This window comes from Taeniopygia guttata, chromosome 3 (genome assembly GCF_048771995.1).
Source record: "Taeniopygia guttata chromosome 3, bTaeGut7.mat, whole genome shotgun sequence".
In the NCBI taxonomy this organism is placed as follows: domain Eukaryota; kingdom Metazoa; phylum Chordata; class Aves; order Passeriformes; family Estrildidae; genus Taeniopygia; species Taeniopygia guttata.
Window position 1 is genome coordinate 76,740,483 of NC_133027.1, and position 26,921 is coordinate 76,767,403.

Here is a 26,921-nt window from a genome sequence, read left to right on the forward strand (position 1 = left end):
TCAGCACTTATTAAGGAAAAATTCCTAATTAAGGACTGAATAATGGTATGGAGCTAAGACATGTTCCTACCAATCCATCAGGCTAACTGGCCCTGATATGCTCTCTGGATAATAAATGTCACTTAGTGCTCATTAACCTGTCCTTTATTAAAACCTTTGTAGAGAGGGCAGAAATAAAAATTATGCAAAACAGTGCATAAAGCTGACACCACCCTGCACTCCATGGCACAGGGAGGCAACATGTTGGCTCCATGGGAATTTGCCCTTGTTTTGCTGTGGACACAGGGATTTCCACTCTTAAACAGCAAATCAGCTGCAAGACCCCATTTGCAGCCTGTTAAGTTGTGACCAACTGGAGAACACAGTGGTTTTAGTATTCATGTTGACCTAATATAGACAGATATGTACACACAATACTTCTAGTTTTTATATACTAAACTCCCATTAATCTCCATGGAAATTATTCCAAAATAGAAATTCTTTATGGGCAAAGCTCTTGCCCTCCCTCTGATCTTCGGAACTAATCCCTGCTCCTTCCTGTTGGCTGTTTGTGAATTCATGGATTAAGAAGGTCATTAAAAGTTGCAGACTGGAGAAAAAAAAGGCAAACAAAACACAGAGAAATTAGAAAACTGTTGATTACACTGCTTACATGACATTTCTTCACCTTAGGCAGGGTGAAAATTTGTCTTCCTCTTGTTTGCACAGCAAGGAGCAGATGCTTCTTTTGAAAGGGACTGCCACCCTGCCACCATGACCAAAACCTGAATCTTAGTTTGTTTTTGTTTCCATCTTTATAATGAAAATTTTCTATTGGTATCTGTCCTCATTAAGGGCTGGATAAGGAGAGAGGGCCAGGATGTTCTCTTTGCAACACGATGATCGGCCTTTCAGAAGTCTCACAAACAGAACCACTTTGGGTGAGGGGAAAGACAAACTTCAGGTGGAACCGTGGGGATGAACAGGAAAATTTTCTAAATGGCTTTCCCACTGGAGAGTCCCTAACGCAAAACCCAGACCTTAGGTACCTGGACACCTCAGAAGATGTAAGTTTATGGTGTCTCTCTCCCTCAATTTCACTGTTTTTCCTGTACGGTAAAAGGCCTTTCCCTCCCAAAAGGACAGTGACAGTACTGCATTAACTGAGCTCTGTTGAAGGGCTTTAATGAAGACAAATGTGTTAAGTTAACAATTATTATACTTACACACATGTTATTAACAAGAGAGGAGCTAGGAAGACCTGGCATAAGCATGTTGAACTTATCATGCTTTCCAGACCGCAGTGAAGTCAACACATTCAACAAGGCATGTCTCCCTAGCAGCAAGAATAGGCTTGCATTAAATGTCACATTTATCTAGACTTCACCATGAACTTAATCACAGTGAGGGAGAAACAGGCCCACAAGAAAACATCAAAGGCTTGAGCAATTACAATATATTAGACTCCTTAACAATATTGAAACCTCTGATGCTAAAGTTTTTCTACATTTTATTCAATTCTCTTTAACCTCCTGTGAATCTGAGATCAGGAAAACAAAAGGATGAAGCATCTGCCTTCTGCAGTGTGCACACAAATACAAGGACAAATACTGTCAGATGCACTTGACAGCTGTAAAAGAAACAGATTCTTTCCAGTCAACTCCTAGATAAGGAAAAGAAAACAGCTGCCCCTGGGTCATAAGCAAGGAAGACGTGATGCTCTCAGAAAGTCCCCTAGGCTGAATTTCAGCAAATATCTCCTTCATGTGTGAGGTGAGTTTTTCAGTTTTCCAACAGAAATTGAGAGCAAAGCAAATGGATAGGATCTCTTAAAACAAAATGTGTGGGCTCAGGCATTAGCATCCTGCTTTTGAAACTGGGCAGATGAAGAAGAGGGCTAGATGAGATCTGGGACTGGGTTTTGCAAAAATAAGGTGAGTGTTTGGAGGCTGTCAAAGGTATGTAACATGGCCTCAGGGGGTTAGGAGGGAGTAAAGAGTGGTAAACTTTGCACATTTTGGTTTAAAATAATCCAGGGCTCATCTGAGGCCCTGCATAATCTAAGACCATCAATTTCCTGGAGACAGGTCATATATAGTTACATTAAAAAATTAGCACACTAAGTACCTGAGAACTCCTTTTAAACATATACGTAATAGTCATGCCTCTGCTAAAATCTTTATACTGACCTATCCTGACCCTTGTACATGCATTCCACAAAATGACTGACACTTGCTTTAGATCACAGCAATTTTTAAATTTTGTACCACAATTCCTCCGTGCGCACATGTCATTACCAGCAATAAAGACTTTGGAAAGATGAACAAGGTGAAAGCTCTTTTGATTGCACACAGAGGTAAAGAATTTTTAATATATTTAATAATTGTTTTAAAAAGCAAACAAATGCATTACAGTATCTTTGAGTGCATGTGCCTAAAGCAAAGTACATTCAAGGAAAAGCTGTGGAATAAGAAAATCATGCCTTTCAAATTTGTTTCTAACTTAATTAAGACTTACATTTTTCTTTCAGTTTTCACAAAAAGAATATATTTTTATTATTGTATATGACCTTTTTATATTTTCGCCTGAGTATGAACTATCTGGATCAGGGGAGAGTAATTTAAAGCAACCTGAACATGCTCATCTGAAGGAGAAAGAACATGAAATTTACAATCAAACTTCGGCATTCTTGAAACTACCATCTCCTGTGGATGGTTCACAGCACTCAGGAGGCCTGAGGAGAGGGATCTGCACTTTCATGAAGAACAGAACTCTGCCCTCTAATTGGCAGCATGGAGGGTCACACACATACATTTTCCTGAAAGTTTTTTCCTCTTCTCTTGTACCCCTTCTCATAAATTAAGTTAGAGTTTTTCATGGTTCTGGAGAGCCAAAGCCAGAGCATGTAGAAATTGAAAGATATGCACACCACGAAACCTTCTCTACTGCAGGGATTTCCACCAACTTTTCCACTGAGTTTTCCTTCTCCCTGCCTAATCTGTACTCACTGAAAAATAAATAAATAAATAGATAAATAAGCAAATAAGCAAGACTATTCAGCCACTTAGTAAGGTTTGGTGTTGAGACTTTGAGCAGCTGCTGAGATAAGGTTGCATTTAACAAAAGCAAGAGAACAAAAATTTGAAAATATCCAAGTATCTTTGTTCAATCAAACACACAAATGCCCAGTAGGTTATCAGAAGTGAACCTCACCATCCAGTCACAGCACACCCTTTCTCCTCCTTTCATTCTGCACTGAAGAGTAACTAGCCTGGTCAGAATTACTGGACTTCAGGTACTGAAAGTTTAAGACAAAAGTGAAAAGCATGTCTATCGGGAAAATATATTCTTTACTGAAGAACACATTTTAATGATAATAAATAATATTAAAACAGAGCTGGGTGAACATTCCCCACCATGAGCAGAAAATACAAAACTGCTGAATAACAACTGAATAAACAATGTATAAAGATTCAGGGTAAATTGCAGTCAAAAAATCTTCTACTTTAAAGAATTAGTCCTTAAAAAAATCATTTAGCATCTGTTAACAAGAATAATGCAGTTTTCATGGCATGATGGAGCAGAGAGTATAGAAGGACATGACCGCAGAGTGCCAGGCAATCTTCACTTTTTAGGCGTTGCAGAATTTTTCAGAATTGACTCATTATACAAATTAACTCTTTGTAATCAATATTTCACTGTGAATTTAGGCTTTCTTTGCATATTTAAAATTTAGTTAAAATTTCATTTGAGAAAAGAGTGCTTCTGTCTGTCATGCTCAACTTGTTAGTCTTATCCAGGTCTTTAATTGTAACTTTTTAATCTATAAATGATAAAGGCTGAGTCATATAATCCATACGGAAGAATAAATGTTACTTAAAACGCAAAGGAAAAAAGCTATTTCCCAGATCTTGCTGGAGAAATATCGTTAAATAGAAGTCAAAAGTACATAATCCTAGATCAGAAACTATTTAATTAGAGACAAACATGCCTACAGTCTTCTGTTGGACTGTGAAGTACTGTTGAAGACACACAGCTTCTTTATGTGGCATCTGTATATACACACATGTACATACACACTTACATGCGTGTTTCTACCAGGCACTATTAAGGAATCTTTTAATAAGTATTTAAATTAAAGAATGCTGATCCATGCTATGTTAGCTTACATGGCAGAAGTGCCACAGAGGCCTCTCAGGCCACACTGCCTAGCCATGACTGATGCCACCCAAGGTATCCAGTGCATGCATCACTTGAATATTGAAACAAAATGAGATTGAACTGCTTTAGCGTGTGCCCACAAAGCGACAGAATGGGGAATTTTTAACCATCGTTAAGAGTGTGGAAATCCTTTCCCCTGTGACTGTCTCCCTCTCCCACTTCCTCCTGGCCCTCACTCTCCTGCGGCACCAAGTCAATGTTGCTTGTCCAGCTGATTTTGTGAGGCCAGGTGCCAATACAACTCATATCATCATCACTGTGCTAGATTAACAGCAGAACGCAAGTTAACTGATTTTAGCCCCAGTAATCTCAAGGCAGCACTGGCTAGCATCCAGACAAAGGTGTGGAGAAAAATATTTAATAAAATACTCCCATCAAGATCAATGCTTGTAAAACAATGCTGTTACACACACAAGAATGGGTCTTCAAAGTCTCTAGTAACCCACATCTGCACATAGATATGAGCAAATTTTGTATCAAGGCAACTAGACATGTGAGGCCTCAGTGCTCATTGATAATTTTTTACCATAACTAATTAAAAAAACTTAAAAATTAAATCCCTAGGTTGCTGTCAGAAATTATCAAACTACTCACAGTACACAAATACCTTGATTATCTCTAACAGGATCTGCTGGGCTAGCATGGGTTTAACATATAAAACTCACCTCCCAGAAAAACTGAATCCCACGGGAAATAATGTTCCCTAAAATAACCTTAAGCTTCAAATAACCTACTTGTGGGGAAAGTCTTCTGCTGTATTCTTCACCAAAGACAGAAAGGAACTCTGAATAATCTTCTTCTTGACTCTGAAGAAAAGGTCCATGACTGGTAATATAATACACCTCTTCTCCTTGCCATACCTACAAACAAGCTGCAATTCTGCTGAATTAAAAGGTTTTTGACAATTAACACATGGTCCATACATACAGAAATGTGGTAATTGAGGTGTACTGGCAGAGGGAGGTATAAATAGAGTGGAATGTTTGGAATGATACGTCAATATTCCCAATTAGACTAAATCTGAAAATCCAATGTGATGGGTTTGGACAAGCTGAGTTTTTTTAATTTTAGTGAATAAATCTTGTTTTTGGGACTCAGGTGATTGATCCTAATCCTAGCTCTAACACTGCTTCAAAATGGGAGTTTAGGCAAGTCACTTAACTAACTTTATTTTGCATCAGAAATGACAAGCACTCCTCCTTTCAGCAGAACACTTAATGATGTCCCCAAGGAAACACACCAATGATTTTACTTACTTGATTTAATTTTGTGATGTAGACTGTGATACAATGGAAGACCAAAGGGATTTTCCAAAGTTGCCTTTATGGATCAGAGGTAGCTCTGTGGGAAGAGGACAAGCAATTTCAGAAAAGGTCTGTTCTAGGTGGTCTAACAAGGGTATTAGTCACACTGATGACTCAGAAAAGGTAACTCTGATTAAAGCTATTGGCAGCCAAACAAAATATGAGTAAGGCCAGTTTCTGAGCACTTTACCATATAGCATTGCTAATGGCTTCTATTTTATATTAAAAGTTGCTACTCAGCAGGAAGTGATACACTGGAGACGATGTCAGAAAGTTTTTTAGTGGCTGGCAACCCAACAGTAACGTTACGCTACATACAAATAATTTGATGTAGTTTTAACCATCTTTTCTAATGGCTGAGATAGCTTGCCAGACATCAAGCTCACAAAAGTGACATGGTGCAATTTTACAAGCCTGAGCAATTGACAGGCTTGCAGAATACAACTGTTGATAAGATGGTTTTAATTCAGGGTAATCTACCTGCTGTCTCAGCCAGTTCAGTCTCAATCTCTGCACAAAATCATGGAACTTGTAACCTTTATGCTCCCAACAGCCCTATCTAAATCCAAACACCTCTTCCACGCTCCATTCTCCTCCCTATTACCCATACACCAGATCTTTGACTTTCCTGGCAATCATCAAAATAAACAAACTGAACAAACAATCATGAAGAGCAGCACATAGATGGATCTCATTAAAGCTCCTTCCATGAGTGACAGGTTATCTGCTTAACTGAATAAAGTTTATCAGGTGCCTTTCAAAGAGACATTTCAATCTCTTGGCCAGATCTTCCTCATCTCTGCCCTGCCCTCTTTGAAGAAGGAGTGGGAGGAGGATGAGGAGAGAGGGTTGCAGAGAGTAACAAGAAGAAAATGGCAAGACAGTACTAGCACATGAAATTTCCAGTATTTCCTTTAATCCTTGGCAATAGATTGAAGGCATTGTGCTTGTGTAGGAATAAGATCATGTCAGTTTGATGATGTCCTGGTAATGGACAGTAATAACAGATCCCCACGTAATTCCTTCAGATTTGTCAGAAACTCCAAATATCATTTTACTGGGAGGTTCTGCTGACATCTGGGAGCTGCAGAAGCAGGGAGAAGTAGTACCAAAGTGACTCATCAACTGCCCAGGGAGATCTGCATCGTACAGTAGTAGCAAGGAGTGCCAAGTACAGCGTGTGCTCCACAGTGTGAGGCAAGCATGGAGCAGTTACTGATGAAAGCTGGTCAGACAGAGGTGAAAACCCTGACTGCCAAAACCAGCTTACCTCATTTAAAAGGGATGAGAGCAAATCTTTTTAGTGCCTTGCTTTTATAAGCTGCAAAGTGTGTCAGACATCAGTGGACTGGGCAGATTTGACCAGTGCAGGAAAGAAGGAATTATAGGTTTATGATATTGCCAACACCACCACTAAGATAATAAAAATGCTGCTTCAACACATTTTTAAGGGCACTGTGCATGAAGAAAAAAAAATTACAAACATATTGAATTATTGTGAAGAGTGCAATATGTTGGTACTCATCAGTGAACTCCAGCTCTAATGGTATATTGGACCCATGCTCAGGACATGCAAGAACTGTGATTATAGTGCACTCCAGACAGGCTGGACCATGAAAAATGCCAAGGCACTTTGGAGTAATATCCCTAAAAGGTAGTAACACCAGTCCAAAGACATCAAGTACAGTGCTCTTAACTATCAGCTGAGTCCCTGTGGACTCAGGAGAAGCGGAACAAACTTGGCTGAAATGTGAGCTGTAACTTCACAACTAAAGACATAGCCAAATAGACACAAGTCTCAGGTACAAGTAGTTGTAAGAAAAACAAGTTACTGGACATTATTTGAAATCATGTCTCATGGGAGAGAAGCAATACATTTTATCCTGTAGCACTGACCAGGTGCAAGATATATAAGGTACAGGGAGAAGTCAAGGCCTCCAGTATTTTTCAAGTGCTTTCAGTAATGAAGTGATTGTGTCTAGACAGATCCTTACAACACCTTTCTTCTGTGTTGCCTCATCTCCCAGGTGTCACATTGAAGTCCAAAGGTCTCCCAGTCGAGGTGTGAGACAGCTGTATACCCAGGTGTGGGGCCTTGGTCCATACAAAGGCATCAATTTTGGGAGGGGGTTAGTGCAAAATGCTGCCCTTAGGTGGGAGAATGTGGGAGGGATTGGCTGGCATGGCAGCAATGCACAAAGGAATGGGCAAACAGGAGAAAGAGCCCTTGGGCCGACTTGGGATGGGGTTCTGCAGTGGCTGTATTAGTAGGATGTGAGAAATGGTCCATCTCCTCCCGATAGCACTGCCCCAGGCTTGATATCCTCCCCAAAGAAACAGCTGGGTCCACTTTCATGCCTCAATAAAGACACATGCCAAAACAAGGGAAATGAAATGTGATAAGGTGAACAGTCTAGAAACAGTGGCCTGTGAGAAGAAAGAGGAGAATGGAGGTTGTTTTGCATAGGGAAGAGATGACCTAGGAAGGACACAATAATGCTTTTCTAGAGGCTGCTGCTAAGAACCAGCAAATAAATGTTTTTCTTCTCTGTGGAGGGTAGGATAAGGATAAGAAACAATAAGCTTAGGCTGCCAAAAGACAGACTTATTTTAGACATTAGGAAAACTTTCTGGTGATAGATAGTTAAGCACTAGGAAGGTGCAAGGCTGCAATCTCTTTGCCCCAGAAGAAAATTTAAGTCTAGCTTGGACAAACAATGGCACAGAAATCCTATCTCAGAAAGGGGGATGAACCAAATGATATTAACAGACCCTTTCCAGATCTACTTTTCCCTGATTCTCTTTCCTAAACACAGAATCCATCTGTGACTCTCTGGAGCAGCCCAAGTAAAGTACAGCATTGTTTAGATGTTTCCTGAATGAGTTTTCTGAAAATAACTACAACACTCTAAATATCCTAATGCTGCAAGATCTTATGGCTTTGTCTTCAATTTTACTGTACTTGACCCATTTCTTAAAACTCTGTCTCCTTGAGTCAGGCAGATTCATGAAAGCTAAGTTTAAATAAGCAAAAAGCTGTCTAAATTTATGTTGCAGGAAAAAAAAGTCCAAATAAATTAAAAGCATGACAGAGAAGTACTTCCAGCAGCTATAAACCCACAAGAGATGTGAAATACATTATTTAGCTTAAAATCAAAAATCAGTTGATTAAAAAAATCATATGATTGGGATTGATTCCATCATTAGTGCTCATTAATACTTAATATTTTTCATGGCCATCCTCTAAGTCAAGTCTAGGCATGAAGTTAGCACAAAAAGAAATTCTGTTGCTTAAGGAAAGATTCAGAAACCAAATGGCCCTCCTAGAGAGTGACATAGACCTAGGGATATGGAAACCCCTTTTTCAGTTCAAAATTGGGAAGTACTCAAAGAAACCTGCTGACGACCACAAAAAAAAAAAAAAACCAAAACAAACAAACAAACAAAAAAAAAAACCAAAAAACCCCAACTACCAAAAAAAGTTAAACAACAAGACAAAAACAAAGAACAACAACAACAAAAAAAAAAACCTCATCAGAACAAAACTAAAGAAAGCAAAAAAAAGGCCAAAAATATTTTGTTGTCACAAAAAATGCAATTAAGAAGGTGGAACATCTTGCCACGGGATACTGTGTATTCTTCATGTGTGTGTGTGTGTGGTAATGCTATGAGCATGCCTACATGTGCGAGACTCCAGCACAGGAAATCTCTGAGCCACAAATTCTTGGTGACTGTGAAAATTTTGGAGAGAAAATATTACCCTGCATTTCCCTTTCTTTCACGGTAGGCCCCAGGACTTATGGGTCACTAGAAGACAAGATATCAGGTTATACTCTTAATCTGACCACAGAAAGATGGTCTTAGGTTTTTTTTTTTTTATTTTTTGTTGTAGTCCTGATGAGCTGCAGTACACAGGCAGAGCTGCATGAGGAAATTTTATATCTGTTCTCTGAATAGCACACTGCCTTTTCCAGGGCTGTCAATCACACCCTGGCAATAAATTCTCAAAATAAAAACTTTTAATATAAATAAAATGCACAAATAAAACTGATAGTGGAGTATTAGCTGAGTGCAGGAATGTAATGATACTTATCATAACAATCAGTGCAGTGTGAGTTTTCATCTGACCTGTCATCACTCTGCAATCTTTTTCATTATCATAAATCAAAAAGCATTGTTTGGTTTAAATCACTTGCTGCTTAAAGATGAATCACCTTCAATTTCCTCAGTTTTGCTTATGGCAAAAAGAGAAAAAAAAGCTTTCAAAAGTGCACAACAGTAAAAATTTCTGGTCTCACTTTGCATTAAAAAAAAAAAAAAAAGAAAACAGAGAGCTCTAAAACTTAATCTAGCAAGCAACATAAAATGAAACAGAACTGTGATTTAGGAAAAAAAAAACTCTCCATCTGCAGAGCTATTTATCTACCGTTTGGTCCAGAGAGTTAAAATACAGCAGTCTGTGAAGAGGGACCCCAGGCTCCAATGGCTTGAAGAAGATAGGCCCTCAAATATCTAATCTAGCTATAGGTGCACATCTAAGCTTCTCTGTAACATCTGTCCCTGTGGATAAGAAACCACTGAGCATCCTACACTGGGCTGTGCAGACACCAGCTCTGTGGCTTGAAGCATATCCTTGTACTGACAACTGGCTCACCCAGGCCACCTCAGTGGGTTTGGCCAGTGACCTTTTCTCCTTCTGAGAAGCAGTCTTTCTTCATCCCACCACCTTGGCATTACATCCCATGCCCAAAAGTGCAATTAGATTCCTGCCACTTTTTCCAAAGTCAGGAGGAATAGGGTCATTTAAAAAGTCAGTTGAGTAAACTGATGAGCCCAATGGGCTGGAACAGCAAAACTGATCACAGCTTGGTGTAAGTCATCCCCAGGGGGACAATGCAGAAGAAATATGCTGCACACAGTCATATCTAGGTTTGTTCTGTGAAGAAAACCCTCATAAGAAAAGAAACAATCAAAAATAAAACAGGCTTCATTTTTCATGTCTCCCATTAGCTAGAACCCTCGTGGCAATTCCCATCAATTTTGTATGTCTGGATACTAGCCAGGGAGCACTCAGCTTCCATATGCTTGGCAAAAAGAGCAACAGCAAGGATGCAATGCTGCTGTCAGGCAAGGCAGGTAAATCACTGCACAATTCTTCACAAAACCAATTTCTGAAAATTTCACCCTACTTTAGGAAACTGAAATTGGACAAGTTTGGTAATAAGACCCATAAGTCCCACAAGAAATCCTAAATCTCAAAACCTGCCTGATGGAGCTGTCTGTGTTTGTCCACTTAGCCATAATTTTTGACCCTTCTTTATGTCCATGAAGTAGAAATGCTTTCCTGTACAGAGAGTAGTGTTTTGTTGTCCTTGGGAGGCAGTATAAGCTTAAAAGGCAACAGGGTAGAGGCAGAGGAAGAAGGGTGAGGGCTAGACCCAAGTGCATCTGTGTTTGAACCTCAATTGTCTTGCTATCTGTCTTTTGGGGAAGTCAAGTTCACCTCAGCCTCATGTTCCTCTCTCTGTGTAAAAAAAAAACCTTATGCACAATTGTGGGGAAAGTGTGCAATTTGTTAAACATATAAAGTATTAAAAGAGCAATTCATCTTGCTAATTTTATCTTTCTGTAAGTTACTATCTGGTCTAACTAGGTTCCTTCCACAGTTTAGGGACAGAGAGAGCTTGGATAAATCCACCTCCATTTTCTCCACTGATGGTGGAAGGAGGCCAGACACCTGGCCACATTTAGGCAAAATTAATCCCATTTTCATGTCCAGAATTATAGTTAAGGCCAGAAAACTTCTGTTGCTGGCACATCCCAGCCTCCTCTATTAGAAAGCTGAGGGATGTGTTCACAATGAAGCAGGATTCTGGATTTGTCTTCCCAGAAACAAAATTCACCATTTCAGAAGCTCTCTTTTTCTTTACCTAGCACTTGATAATTTCTTTGAGACATTAGGATAACATCACTCACTGGCTTTAATCTATCACTGCCACTAGGTTGCCAGCTTGCTCCCTTCTGGCAGCACATCAGCCCCTGTGTAGTACACAGGTAGGATTTTTGATATGTGAGCATCCATTGCCTCAAATTCAAATAAGATTATTGTGGTAACATTCCCACATGTTTTAATGAATATTTCTGACTCTGAATAAACAACAAGCACAGACCTCACCCTTCACAATCTTTAACCAGAAGATAGGTGTGTCTTTTGGAAAAGGAATGAAGGGTGGGGAAAGAGTATAACAGGCTGGACAGGCCCAGAGTCTCTCCTTGAGGAAACAGACCTCTAAAATCCTTTTCATCTACAGAAATATTGCAGAACATCCTCAAATTTAATATAAGCTGAACAGACATCAAAGAAGAATGGCTTGTGGTCATTATTGCCTGAAATTGAATTCACATGTGAGTCACAAGGAACTTATACTGAGTTTTGAAGTCTGACCCATGCAGTCACAGGACTGTATTCTTTGCTTTACTCTTGGGTGGTATTTATTTCCTCAAAGTTGAAAGTTTTCTTCATCATACAGCATGATAGCTGGTACTTCAAAAACCAGCTACTGGTGAATCTGTAGAGCTCTCTGCCCTCGAAGTCCCTTGACTGAGCTAAAATTTTCTAATGTATTATATTGCTTTCATTAACACTAATAAACAGGAATTTCCATAATCAAACTTTTCCACTCCTCTGGAACTATCAGCTGACTTTTCAGGGAGGAAACCACGGCAAAAGAATTATGCAAAATCCTCAAAATCACAAAATGAGTCAGACTCCAAGGGGAAAAAAAAAAAAAAAACAGCGGGGGGGGGGGGAGGAGGGGAAAACAAACCCTCTAGTTCTCCTATCTGTGCTTCTGCCCCAAGGCAAACCCTGTCTTTCACAGCTAGGGACCAATTCAGATACCATTTACACACAGATAATTCCACTGACACTTTCAGAGTTAGCCTTGATTTACAGCACCATCTGTGAGATCAGCATGCGGCACAAGACACTCTTATGACTGGAAAATACTTTACTGACAAGGAGAAAATATATATGTATTCCTCCCTGCTCTCTGTTGCTAATCTTTGATGGCTACCTTTCTTTAAATGCTTTCAGTCAAACCTTGACTGAACCAGGATTTTTTTCACGTTTAAATAGCCTTGTTAATTGGGTTAGGTGTGATACATCTTCCTGGTCATGCAGCTCCTTCGGCATGGACCTTGTCAAGACTTCTCCTAGTGATTTTATTTTCCATTTGATTGTTTTCTGCTTCTTGGTCATATAGCCATCATCTAGATTTTTTCATTTGCATTATAAGTCCTATCTTCTCAGCAATAATAACAACCTGCCTGTGGGGAAAGAAAACCAAAAAAAAACCCATCTGAAAACAAAACCCTGTATTCTCTACCTACTCATTTGATTACAGAAAAGCCACCAATTATACCTGGAGAATTTTAACAAAGCACTGACATCTTGCCAAATCATCAAGCACTGCTCCTCTCCAGAAGATATGTATGAACATCACCGCCTGGCATCTGTGTTCATGCAGGCATCAAGACTGAAATAAATTGTTTACGAGCATACAAATAAAAAATAAAAAGAAGTGGGTTATACATAGAGTATTTTAAGCACTTCTCCACCTCTAGCCTGCCTCTCTTAAGGTATACCTGCAAAGTCACTGAAAGAAAGACTAATTTATTAACAAGTGTGAAATTAGACATTAAATCACTCCAGTGACCCTGTGAAAGATTTGGTTACACATGGTAGCCTGCTCACTAAATCACAGTTTAAATTAATTCCCCATGTTGCCAGTTGATAAAACATGGGAGCTATTGCCATTTCCTCCCCACTTTGCCACAGGTGCCTGACTGAGATGTCCTCATCTCTGTCCCATCCCATGTTGCATGTTCTAATGTGAATAGAGAAAAAAACCCACTTGCTTTGTACTAAACAACAACAAACTGTCTTTTTTCCCTCTGCTCTTCAGAGAGCAAAGGAAGTAAAATATTAACAGCTTCACTCATGCTTTCCCCTCAGCTTCTGAGGTAACTTTGCAATGAAGATAAACTTCTGCATCATGCTCAGGCTGCTACCCAGGACCCCACTAGAGGACCAGGCTTGTTTGCTCCTCTGAGGACTGTGCAGCAACAGCAGTTGTGTTGGGGCTGCTTATGCTGCCAACAGAGTCAGCACAGGTGCTGTCACAGCGACCAAAACATCTGGGTCTGAGACCCAAAGCATCTGTGTTGTCTCTCTGGATACTGACATCGGTATCTGAGTTAAATTAAAAATACATGGCCATGCGTATTTGTAGGTACAACACATGTAATTTGTCCTCATGAGCCTGTAGCATATGAAGCATTTGAAAAATACTAATTCTCATTTCAGATCTTACAGGGAAAAGACAATGATCAAAAATAATTAATTTGGATATAATTTTAGGGCAGTTGCTTAGACATCTGTGCTGCTGAATTGGTAGGGAAAACTGATCTTCTAAAAAGCACAAGACACCATACTATACTAAGGTAGCCAGTTTTGGAGGAATATTCAGTTCCATTTTACATTGCACCTCCTCCTATCTTGAATGAGGCTTCTGTGGGTTGGAAAACAATTTTTTCTCTGTCTGTTCAGGCAATTTATTAGTTTTTGGTAGCACCTGAATTTTTTACTAACTATGGAATTATCATCAGTGATATAGCTGGTGTATAAGAAAAGATTATACAGCATAGGATTCCTTAGCTTGAAAAAGGAGATATATGATTGAGGAAAATCATGCAGAATGTCAAGAATGATTATCAAAAGTGCTTCTAAAAACACAGCAGGGAATACTACTCACTAATCCTTGCAACGCAAAAGGTAGGAGTTGTCATAGAAATCATCAGGCTGCAAGATAAAAAGAAGCAAAAGAAGTACATTTTCACATAGCCAAGTTAAACTGTGGAATTCACTGCCAATGGATTCTGCAAAGACCAAAAGTACAAGCAGATTCAGGTGCTAATTATAAAAATTCATAGGAAAGAGACAGAAATTGAGGCTAAATACAAAGATGCAGACCTAACCTAAAGTTCAGGAAATTCAAAAGCTTATGGATATAAGCTTAGGGATCAGGGACAGATACAGCCACTGAGCAGACATCCACCTACATCTGCCACCAATGTATGCATCCTTCTCACTGGACACAGATGGTGTGAAACAGTTGGAGTCAGAGAAAGATAGCAAAAGAAAAACAGGGCCCTGGCTGGGTCCTGATTTCAGCTCTGGGTGTATTAATGCTTTTTCAGATAAGGAACTGGTAATCTGAGCAAATGATTAATTGGCATAAATATCCAAATCTAAAGCTAAACTCTGCTTTAGCTATCCTAGCTACTCTCCCTGCCAGGAAAACGGGAACTATAAAAACTTTCTTCTCAGACCACACCAAGACCCTGACGTGTTTCTAATTCTAGCAGCTGGTATCCGCAAGTCACTTAACATGTCTGTACCACCTCTGACCTATGCCTTTAAAACAACTATTAATAGTGACTGCATAGGTGCCACTCTTGGCCATGAGCCCAAAACACTTCATCTTTATCAGCCCACGGATAAAAGAGCTGGCAATTTCCATCAGTGATGTTCCATTTATCTATGAATGGAGAAAGCCAAAATTTGTCATGGAATTGGAGCACAGGGGGAGGTGGGATATGAAGGGCAGTAACATAAAAAGGAAAACATGAAGAAAAATTCAAAAAATTCTCACCACACATATGACAGGCTGCTGTAGGTAAGAAAATATATAAGCTCCCCAGGGTTAATTATAAAGGAAATAGGAAACTCTCAGCAAAGTATTATCTCCAATTACTGCCATTAGTTGAATCAAGCTGTGTCTTCATGGGGGAGAATACAAGAAAGTCACAGTGCTCCTCTACCACTTTTGTCTCCACTCTGTGCTGCCCACCACCCTGCTGTGGTCACACACACTGCAGAAAGTAGCTGAAATTATCTGCTAGCACTCACAGCTCTGACAATTCTCCTGCATAACAGTCTGTGAGCATACTAACTCAGGCTGTAGTAAATTCTACATTTGCCCATATATCCCTCTGAACACACATAGTCCTTAGGTTGGTGTCAGAGCTACTTGAGAAGTCTGCAGCAGAGCTTCCTGTCACTGCTTAGGAAAAAGCCAGGAGCAGCAGGGCAGAGCCATTTTTCTCAGGAGCACTAACCCCAATGTGCCCTTGTGCCCCAGACCTGGTGCAAGCATGATCTACCTGCCACTGGAACACCGGATGGGAAAACACCTCCAACCTCCCCCAGCCTCATCCCATTCCATTATATAAGTTACTGAGCACCTGCAAACACCCAGCACCTGCTGCCCACCCAGCACAGCAAGCCCTGCCCTGGGGGAAGAAAGGGAAATACAAAGAGCTTCAAAATCTCTTGTGACTCTCAGACACCATGCTGGTACAGATACAGGGAAGAGTTGGGGTGTATCACTGCCTCCATCCACTACCAATGCAATGTGGCACTTCTTTTCCATTGGTAGTTTGGGTTTTGAGATTATACTCATTATTACTAGTGGCCTACATACAATACAGTCTAGGACCTGAGTATTGGTCCTGAAGGTTCCTCCATAGAAGAGCAGTGGCTGCAAAACCAGGTCCTTTATTTTTTGCCTAATTCCACCAAACACAAGATGCAGGTGTCCAAGGTCTTACAACTAGTAAAATTTTATTTTGGGATCATTTTATGGAAAATATCTTCTTTATGCTAGAAGTTTCATAAAAGGTGATTAATCTCTTCTGAATAAGGATGGTCCCATCAGTTAGAACATAATTCTTTGTGGCGTAAGTTTTCCCCAAATCTATCAGACGTATTGCACTTCAGGACAATGTAATTTCTCCACTTCTGAATGAGTTTCTTCCTCTGTGGACATGTAGTTAAAAGACCTTAAATAGAGTGGACAAATCAAGAAGTATGTTATGATGTTTCTTCTACCTGTGTCAAAATATTCTGGCATGCCACACACAAGCTGACATTTACTTTCGAGTGTCTGAGACTTGAAAGAGATCTGGTCTCTTTGGAAATGAGATCTGACCACTCTCACTCAGCACAAGACAAAGGTAAAGTATTCAGTATAGTCTCATCTCCCAAGACTATAAAGAAAGCAAGTTGCCAAATACATATCCCAGCTGTATTTTCCAATCTCCATTCTTCCCCTTGTTCAGCCATCCCATTGGGTTACAGCCAGAGCTGGTATGAAAACCAAGCTCCCCCTGGCAAACACACCAGCGTGTGTTATCTTGTGTTTCAATGTCTGAGCTTGGGTGCCTTTTCCACTCTTCAGTAAGTGGTGCAAGGGATGGAAAATCCAGCAGCAGAACATGCACACTCCCCTTAACCCAGTGATTCTCCAAGTGACATTTGCTGCCTCACATGGACTCAGCATGGGACAGAAGAGAGAGGCAGGCAGGCAGGCAGGCAGGAAGGAAGGAAGGAAGGAAGGAAGGAAGGAAGGAAGGAAGGAAGGAAGGAAGGAACCTGCCTTTCCAATCCAACAACTGCAAGTAAAGTTTTGATACTTTTAGGAATCTCTCAAGCACATTATCCAGAGGGTTTTGAGAATCTGGGAGCTCCCAGCGAAGGTGGTTTTATATTATGTTTAGTGCCACAGGCAACTAGGGATTGTGTTTTGGCCCTCTGAGAACAGGGAGCTAGTTTCCATGTCTAATTGTGCTGCTCCTTGAGGATCTCAGAGCAACTTCACTGCACACAGAATCACTGAGCATTTACAAAGAGGCAAACGAGAGGACTGCTTGTACCTGAAAAATGAGTTTCCATAATCTTCTGGATGATCCATCCATGCTTTATGTAAAGTCTTAAACAGCACACATCCCATCTTTTCCATGAGAAATAAAGCTATTTAATTTAAATTGTAAACTGTTGAAATGTTATTTAACTGTAAACCCCCCCCTTTTTTTTTTCATATAACACTGTGAAAAGAGGCATATAGCAGAAGCCTCACATGACATAGAGTAATGAATCAGTTAGCGAGGATATTTAGGTGGAAGCATTGATTCATGACATGAAAACAGGATCTGGGCTTTTTACAGCACCTCCCTGATGTAATGACACACCTGTCCCTTCCCAGCTCCTTTCAAAGCCGTTCCCACAGCACCACTCTTCCACCTCTTGCTTCTGCAGTTGGTTGTGAACATGGCATAATTTTGCAGAATTCAGGGGAATGGCACCATAGAAGTGGCTGCTGGAAACCCTCTGAAATTTAACTTGGACTCAGGAAGAGTTTGTTCCACATTTCTTCCTTTCCACCGAAGTTTCAACGTGCTAATCCAATGTTTCTCACTTGACTCTGCACTGCTGGAGACACACACTGTGACACAGAGAGATTTTGGCAGTAGAAATTAAAAGCTTCGAAAACACCGCGTCCTTAAACATGTCAATATATACCAGGCACTAAGGATGGAAACCTGTCAAGGAGAAGCATTTCTCTGTGAGAGGAAGGCTGATCCCTCCAAGAGGAAGAGGAAGAAGTGTTATCCCATTCTTCCTCCCACCCCTCTCAAAAAAGTATGTCATGAGCACTCAGCATACTTCAGTCACAGCAAAGCAGCAGGATCCACAGGCCCTTGTCCCTTCCACACCACCCACTATTTCTCCAGACTGGCAGCAAAGGACCTGATCTGGGGTGGCCTGACATGGCTGACAGCATGCAGAGCATTGTTGGAGCTCTTGAGCAGAGCTGAAGAGCATCCAGCAGTATGTAAGGCAAAAGACATTGGATATTTTCTCTGATAATCCACATTAGTGGCAGGTTTCCTACCACACTCCTTAATCTCTATAACTGGTTTTCATTATTTCTCCATGTAGTATCCCATGTCTGTCCTCATCTGTTCATCTAGACACGCAGGAAGCACTGAAGATCTTCCCTTTGTGCCTGATTTTGTCTATATGATGGTATGCCAGAGCTGGCAGCAGCAGATGTTGTAACTATGCTCCAGTGAGGGTACAAAGGCACCAGGGAGGACTTCTCAGGAGGTGGCAGGCAGGGCAAGAGTAGCCACAGCTCCTCTATTGGGAAGGGCAAGGGAGAAGGGAGTCCTGAACCCAGCTTGAGAGGTTTATGAGCAGCACCCTGATGCACACAGTCACCCCCATTTTCCCAGCCACCCCAGAGCATCAAGTGCCACAGCGCTTAAAGCAACAGTTTTACTGGCAAAACTTCCAGCACTGCACCTTAATCTGTGGGCTACAGGTGTAATTTAGATTAAGCAGGAAACTCTTCATGGATTAATGAAATACCAAGTGTTAAATCATGCCTCACCAGCTCTATTTTGATGTGGGTGGTGTGGTCGACACATCGGAGGGAAGGGATGCCATCCAGAGGGACCTTGGCAGGTCTGAGAGATGGGCCTGTGCAAATCTCGTAAAATGCAACAAGGCCAAGGTCCTGCACCTGGATAAAGGCAATTCCAAGCACGAATAGAGGCTGAGCAGGGAATTGGTTGAGACCAACCCTGAGGAGAAGGACTTGAGACTGTCTGTTGACAAGAAGCTCAACATGACCTGGCAGAGAGAACTTGCAGTATCTGCACGGTCAGCAGGGCAAGGGAGAGGATACTGACCCTCTGCTCTGCTCTTGTGAGACCCCAGCTGAAGTTCTGCATCCAGCCCTGGGGCCCCCAACATAAGAAGTATGTGACCTGCTGGAGTAAGTCCAAGGGGATATGAAGATGATCAAAAGTCTGGAGCTCCTGTCCTATGAAGACAGGCTGAGCAAGCTGAGATTGTTCAGCCTGGAGAACAGAAGGCTCCAAGGTGACCTTACAGCAGTCTTACAGTACTTAAGGGGAGGCTACAAGAGAGCTGGAGAGTGACTTTTTACAAGAGTGTGTAGAGACAGGACAAGGGGAAATGGCTTTAAACTAAAAGAGGGTAGAGTTAGATTAGATATCAGGAAGAAATTCTTCACTGTGAGGGTAGTGGGACACTGGAAGAGCTTGCCCATAGCTGTGGATGCCCCATCCCTGGAAATGTTCAATACCAACTTGGATGGGGCTTTGAGCAACCTAATCTGGTAGAAGGTGTCCCTGCCCATGACACAGGGCTTGGAACTAGATGATTTTTAAGATCCCTTTTGACCCAAACTATTCTGTGATTCTAAGATTGTATGATATGGACTTACTGCAAACGGTTAAGCATGATGTTTAGCAGATTACTTCCTTATTAGAAAGATTAAAAATGTGCTTGCGAGACTTCATTTTTAAAACATCACCTTTCAGTTTACTAGGTTTCTTGCTGTGCCTAACACAAACAGTGGGTGTTTAAAGTAATAACACAAATAAGGTGCCACTGGGAGCACTCAGTAGCAGGCAGGACCTGCCCCAGGACAGGAGGCAGCCAGTCCAGGGACAGGCTACAGGCCCCTGTCCTGAGTACCACTGCTCCTGCCTTGCTCAGAATCTGCAGGCTGATGAGAATAAACATCAGCATCTCCTTTGAAAACCAAATCTCCCAGTTCCAGCAGGATCAGCCTAATTCTTCCCAAAAATCCTTGGCTGTGCCTTCTCGCTGGCAGTGTTTTGCTGAGGACATGGTGGAATGAGATCCGCCAACTGGTATCAATATGTGGTGGATGTGGGCTACGTAGTCATCGCAGCTCTTGGGGGCCACTGGCACTGGCCTCCATGGGTTAAAGACACACATGATGCTCTGTGCACAAAAACAATCTCTGTCTGCTCTTCAATGAGACATCTGGAAAAATTAGCTGGAGGGAGGCGGGGTTGGCATTGCCACTGCCCGATATCTGCTTTCATAATTCTGGTGTTAGCAGGTCAGAAAAACAAAACAGCAACTTCTCCAAAGAATGGTTTGGATGGGGGAGAAAACCATGCAAATAAGTCTACCTGGAGTCAGAGGAGAGGATCTCAGTGGAAGTGTGCAATTGGATGCCCACCAGTGTAGACAGTAGCAAGCACTAGCTGTGCAGCTGACCTCCCTCTAACAGAGATGGTGAAACAACGGCACATCAGAGGATGGCTTGATATGAATGCTGGGTTTGCGACACAAAGCCCTGATCCAGATTTCCTCCAGGTCTTGGCTCTGAGGCCAGCTTCTCTGGAAATTAACCTCTTCAGAGCTAGACTGTGCCATCTGATCTGGAAGCTGATACCTAAAGGAGGAACAGCCCACGTACCAAGGTGTTTACTAAGATAAGTCTCTTCACTGAATTTTTGGTAAAAGTGCCTTTATCACTTTCAGAAACAGCAATCTCCAGTTTATCCAGCAAGCCCCAAGGAGAAGCCACAGATCCTGTGCTGATCTCACCTTGGCAAAAATTGATTTGAGCCTTCAGCAAGAACTGGCAGTGAAGAGGTTAAGAATTTATGAGCCTAAAAGGCTTCATTTTGAGGGATGGGTTTGGGGCAACCTGAGTTAAGGAAGCGGCCTTAACAATATATGAAAAGGAAGTGATGGTGGTTGGTTTGTTTGTTTATTGTTTTAGCAGTTTGTACTGTGTGTGTCTTATGTACTATCTTCATTCCTCAGTCTCCCAGCCGGTTAATTATCCAGGGGAAGCAACGCTTCCTGCCAGCGACCTCCTGGGTTCCCTCCCATTGTTCCCTGGGCTGATACACAACGCTGGAGACAGCAGAAAGGGCTGCTCATGTCTCAGCCAGTGAGAAACACTCCAGAGACTGTGGTTAGTTAATAAAACAGATGGGTTTATTGGCATCGGCAAATTTCAGGGCTAGTGATGCATTTAATAGGGTTAATCCAAAGAAAATCCCAATAAAAATAAAACAAGGAGTTTAGAGAAAAGGAGATAAACATAGGAGAGACAAGAGAATGATCTGTATCTCCGGTATCTTCATCAACTCTGCTGTATCTTCACAGCCTTCAGGACATAGCAACAGGGTTGTTCAACAATTCTTCCTCAGCTAGGACTTGCTAGAAGAAGAGATCCTTAGCTCTAAAATCCAGGCTCAGGTGGTCTAAATCTCTTCCAATCCCTGCATCCAGTGAGTTCTCTAAGTTCACTTACATAGGACATATAAATGCTCCTCAAAGGTTTCATGCTCTCCCTTCACTTGGTACAGGGGCTTACATGGAAATGAGGATGATTCCTAGCCCCTAATACTGTGAAAACATTTATCCCCAAAGCCTCAGCACCCTGCATGCCCCCAAGATTTCTTTTCTGTACTTCTGCAATGATCAGATGGCAGCACCTTTCAAAAGGAGTGTGTTTCTCTCAAATTCTGTATGAACACTTCAATATTTATTTTTTTTTAAAGAACATTTTGTACAATCCCTAAGTGGGCCCTCAAGTAATGCAAACAATAACAAACAGCAGCAGGCTTGAGTTGAGAGCAGGGATACAGATGTGAATCTCAACTAGAGGAAAGTTTGACGGTGCTTAAATCAAGCATGGGTTCATCTCCCTGGAAAATCTCTTTGATAATTCCAGTTTTTTGAAAGATACCACCCCACTGTAATTTGCCAAGAATAAAAAGATTTTTGCTCACTGACATAATTAAACATAAAGCAATCTCTTTCAAAGGCATATACTGCCAGTTTTATTATGCATATCTTTGTGGAAAGTGGGCTTTGCTCTATGTTACATAGGTTTGTTCATTTTCTCCATGTATTTTTACTTTAGCACTGTCCTACGTAACTCCAATGTTCAAACACATCTTAAAAGCTGCACCATCCTGATGTCATCGGCAGATCAAAATCCACTTGCCTAAAGTCTCAGACGAAAAACAAAAGCCAGATCCTGGGGATCTTTTCAGAGGGAGACGCCATTTCTGTGGATGAGCTGATTTCTCCCCTTCTCAGGAGGATAGGCCAGAGCAGTGCTGTCATTGCTGGAAGTTTTCTTTCATGAGGAAATATTATTTGCACATGCCACATCCAAATGACAACAGTGGCAAAGAGGACTGGCAATTGATCCTGCTTTAAATAGCTGCTTTTCTAATGCAGGGAGGAGCTATTTCCGTAACAAGATGTTCTACTCACTTCTGGCCCTGCAGCACAGCATCTTGATCTTGCTTCGCCTTGCCTTGCCTTCCCTGCCCATCTTCTGTCAACAAACAAGCAAGAAAAGAATTTCAACATGTCAGGAATTTTAGGCTTTTCAAATAGCTCACACACTTGACCTTACAGATGATCAAGACAGAGCTGAGCTGTTGCCCAGATGTAAGGTCATTTGTGATTTTTTGATTCAAAGATTCACAGATGTTTTGAATCAAATAATAGTGCTTAAAATGAAAAAAAAAAATCTCCAAACAGTTCAGAGCCATGTTAAATAATTTAGAGAGTGGTTAGACAAATCCTATGAAAGAGCTCTAAGACTGGATCTTTTAGCTCCCTGATGGGGATACATTTAAATTAAACAGCTGGCAAATAACAAGCCAAAGACCATCATGCCACTGAATAACAAAAGCAGTTAAAGAGCTGGATTGATAAAATGAATAGATATTGACTGCCTGCCATCATTTCCCTCTTCTGTCTTTTGGTGATGAGAAAGAAAAGGCAAAAGAGTAAAAAAAAAAGAAAAAAAAAACAACCCAACAAAAATAATTGAGCAGGGTCCTGGCATTGTTCATCTACTCTTTCCCGATGAAGGTGAAGACACAGGAGGAAGGCAGAAATTATTCATTTCCCCCTCCTCCAGGAGAAAAGGGAAGTAAAACAGTAACAAAGACAGGATAAAAGTCTCTACCTTGGGGAATGCAAAGCTGGCCTGTCAGAGTAAAACCTGCAACAGCAGAGAGAGAGAAGAGGAATTTCTTTTCTCCCCAATTATTTTCCTTTGTTTCTGTTTGTTTGCATTACTCAATATTTTAAATAATTACAAAAAGCTCTGACACCAACTCTCTCAAATATATTGTGGTCACAGAAAAACCTAAAGAGCTGTTTCTCCTGCAAAGCTCAGCTGGAGCAGAAATTAATGTACTGTCACTTTTCAAATATTCCATAGTACGAACTGGAGGGAGAAGCAGCCATTCATTTTCAGAAGGATGAGGGAAAGGAGGGAACTAATTTATGCAGAGTGAATTAAAAGCTGAAAGCACCCTGGATTTAATGGATGACAAAGCTAATCGACAACCACTGTGGATTCAATATTACCTAGATTGACAAAATCCCTAATACTGTTGTTTAAATTTAAGGACTGCGTATCATAACCTGTGCACTTCTAATGACGCACAGGCAGACAGCTGGCAGAGCAATGCATTCCCCACCCTCCTTCAGAGAGGACAGAAGACAGACCACTTCTTGAGGAACATGTTTCAACTATGCACTGTAAAACAAATTCTCCTGGTAAAATCAGCAGGAGCTGTGCATGATTAAGAACACTGGATCAGCCTCCACATATGAGAAGTTTCCTGCTGCTGCTGCAAAGGCAAAGAGTAGGTGATGCTCAATAGCCAGGAAGAACTCCATCCTCATAGCTGTATAGAAGCTACCCAATGATGCTGAGTGCAGGGTCTCATGCTTAGGACACCAGCTGCTTCCTGGTGACTGCAGTTAATTTTGGCAGTGGGGCAGAAGCTCGGTGCTGATACAATTTGAAGCAGGATACAGATTATAAACATTGTTTCCCTGAGATCATGCTGTGCGCTGCTCAAATTTGTTTTCAAAGGCAGCTCAAATTAACCCTGCACCTCCCCCGAGGTTAGATCCAGCCATATTTAAGACAACAAACAGCCTTTGGAGTGGAGACCAGTCTCCTCTCCCTTCCTCCAAGACTTTCCTTAACAATACAACTGCACCGGGGCTTTTCCCAGGCCAAAGTGCAATAACTGCGCTTTTATAGTGCCCACTGGCAGTGTACATGTGCTGCCCAGGACAGAGCCCAGTTAATTAAGAAATTCTCTTGTAGTGCCTGTTGCACCAGGTAAGTAGCTAGCAAATAAAGAAAAGCAATGACCATTCAACCCCTGTCAGCTCGCGTGCTCCCAGCTTTGATTGCTTTGGGGCGAGGAAGGTGGCATATCAGATCACTGCCAATGGCAGGTCTAAGTTACTTGCAGACAGAAAGCTGCACTGGTTCTCCTTCAACAACAAGTAGAGACACAAGCACCAGTGGAAGCAGCCACAGCTTGTCTCCCTCAGTGGTGTCCCCAGCTATGCTCCTTTGTAGGGTCTCTAGCCAAGGGTGAACTTGCAGCCCAGCCTCCTCCAGGGCTGCATTCAGACAACTTTCGTGACAAGATCAATCTCAAGACTAGAGGATTCAAGCCACGGACTTCAGCAAGAAGCAGAGAGGCCAGAAAACCTCAGCACCATTCAGTGTTTCGTTAGAGGCTGTCCTTTTGGTGGCACTTTACTTTAGAAAATTGCACTCAGGTTACAGACAGCAAAACTGAGGCATGCCTTTTTGAAAAGACTTGTCAAACATCAATCACAATCAAAAATAAAACCACTGCAAGCAGGCTGCTGCTCTGGCCATGAGGCACAATTTACCAGCGGGGTGAAGTTCTCCCTAGCTAGCCATCAGACCATGAAATGTGATGACGATGGCATAGGGCACTGGTGCACAGGGACAGTCCGTGGGAAGGCTTCTGCCTGCACAACCTCCCTCCTCTGCCCAGATGAGCCATGTGGCCTGTGTGAGCACTGAAACAATTGTTTTTACAGTGCCAGAGTTAGTTATGTCTGAAAGGCTGCCCACAAGCACAGTGAGCAGTGTCATTAGGCTGCTGGCTGGGCACTGGAAGATGGATGTGTTGTTCACTTTGGTGCAGGCATTTAACAGCGCAGCTATTTGGTTACATGAATTTACAAGCTCAGCTGCCGAATAGAGGAGACCACAGGTTAACAGCAAGGGGTGAAGGTGCTTGTAAAGGTGCAAGCTGAGCCCTGAACCAAGGTGATTACAGCTCACTGGGAGCTCTTGAAACCCATTAGTGCCAGAGCAAGGAGCTGTCGAGAGCCACAGATGAGAAGCCAAGTTTGCAAGCTCAGGGGTGACCAGCCACGTACAGGGAAGGGAATTTTCTTTGCTCTCACATAGTATCTCCCTCTTCTCTCTCCCTCACCAGACAGCCACCTGCAAACCAACCCCAAGCCTCCTCTGGCAAAGACAAGGGACTTCCAGACCATCCTGCCCTTGAAAACCACACTCCTACATCCACCCCTGCACATCCCCAGATTTGTGGGCAGCATGCCCACACTTGTCAGCTCCTCTCAAGAGCCACCAGAAGGTACTCCTGATCCCTGACTTGGATTAAGCCCTTAGGCACGCAGATCTATTGTACACTTTGGAAAGCAACAGAAAATAATTTTCCCTAATAGGCATCTTATTTCCCCATGCTGTCCTCTCCCCCAGAATAAATAAAGGTACTTCAAGGTGTCAGACAAGTCATCACACTTAAAATTCTCCCTTTGGCAAGTCTAGCCACTAATTCAGTCTTGTTATAGTTTTCCCAGTAGGGACAAAATGTATACTGAGCTTTGAAAACCCATTGTGTAGCAGCAATTGTTGCTGTAAGCCAGTGGCTCTTTTGCTTTGTTCAGCACCGTGTGCTTGTGTCTCCTGTGAGATATTGTTTTGTTAAGGCCTGCTATTGATTAAAAGGGAGAGGAATTGAATTCCAAATGGGAGCAGCTGAAATGTTCTAAAATGCTACATAAAAAATGTGAGCATTCAAAATAATCTTAAAGACAGGTAGCTTTCCTAAACCAGATTCATTTTTCTCTCAGTTTTTGCTTATCACAGCACCTCACCTCAGGGCTGACTTGCAGTTCAGGCCCAGGGTAAGGGCTGCATCCCCATCCATATCTTTGGGGCTGATGAATGCTGTAGAGCAATCTGGGGAGGCTGCTCCTGAGGTGACATCAAGCTCCAAGGCACTCTAGAGAGAGCAGCCATGGGCATTTTTCCTCTGGCCTTATGCAGCACCACAACTTCCAGTGCGAATACAGGAATAAGTAAATAGACATAAAGGTACCCCAGGCTCCTTCAGGTTCATCTTCCACCTAATACAAAAGGATTGATTATTCCCTGGTTGAGCATCAAATAGTCTATCTTTATCTACAACATAGGATTTTTTACCTCTGTAACTACACCAGAGTAACAGGATAGGGGATGCTCTTATATAGCAGAGCAGCAAGCTCTACTGTCCCAGAGCAGGGGCTGAGCTCACCTGGCTACAGCTTCCCTGTAAGAAGTGGACAGGAAGGGTAGAAGTCCCACAGGTCCCCAAGTCAGACCTGCTTTTATGCATCACCATCACACATAATGGCCCGCTACTCATGCTCAAGCCCCAGACAATTGCCCTTACACATCCTTGCCCCTCTTTGTGGCTCCAGATGGACTCTGAGCTGCATAACTGGCAGGGTCATGGCAGTTTCACAGTCTCATGTTCTTCACACTTGACTATGTGTATTGTTTTGGTCCTGTTGTGCTGAAATGTGAAGGAATGAGGAGACTCCAT

At 41.9% G+C, this 26,921-nt stretch overlaps 1 protein-coding gene across 14 annotated transcripts in view; it reads right to left on the reverse strand.

The window, feature by feature from the left end:
- QKI (QKI, KH domain containing RNA binding) overlaps positions 1-26,921 on the reverse strand; it is a 478,774-nt gene that overhangs the window by 249,721 nt on the left and 202,132 nt on the right. For 12 of the 14 annotated variants that reach the window (XR_012054688.1, XR_012054695.1, XR_012054691.1 and 9 more), the window contains one exon: positions 5,457-5,541. The gene's annotated coding sequence lies outside the window, so the exon portion shown is untranslated. Of the gene's footprint in view, positions 1-5,456; positions 5,542-21,182; positions 22,562-26,921 lie in introns of those variants that run through there. The other 2 variants (XR_012054690.1, XR_012054689.1) reach the window with 1 other exon arrangement.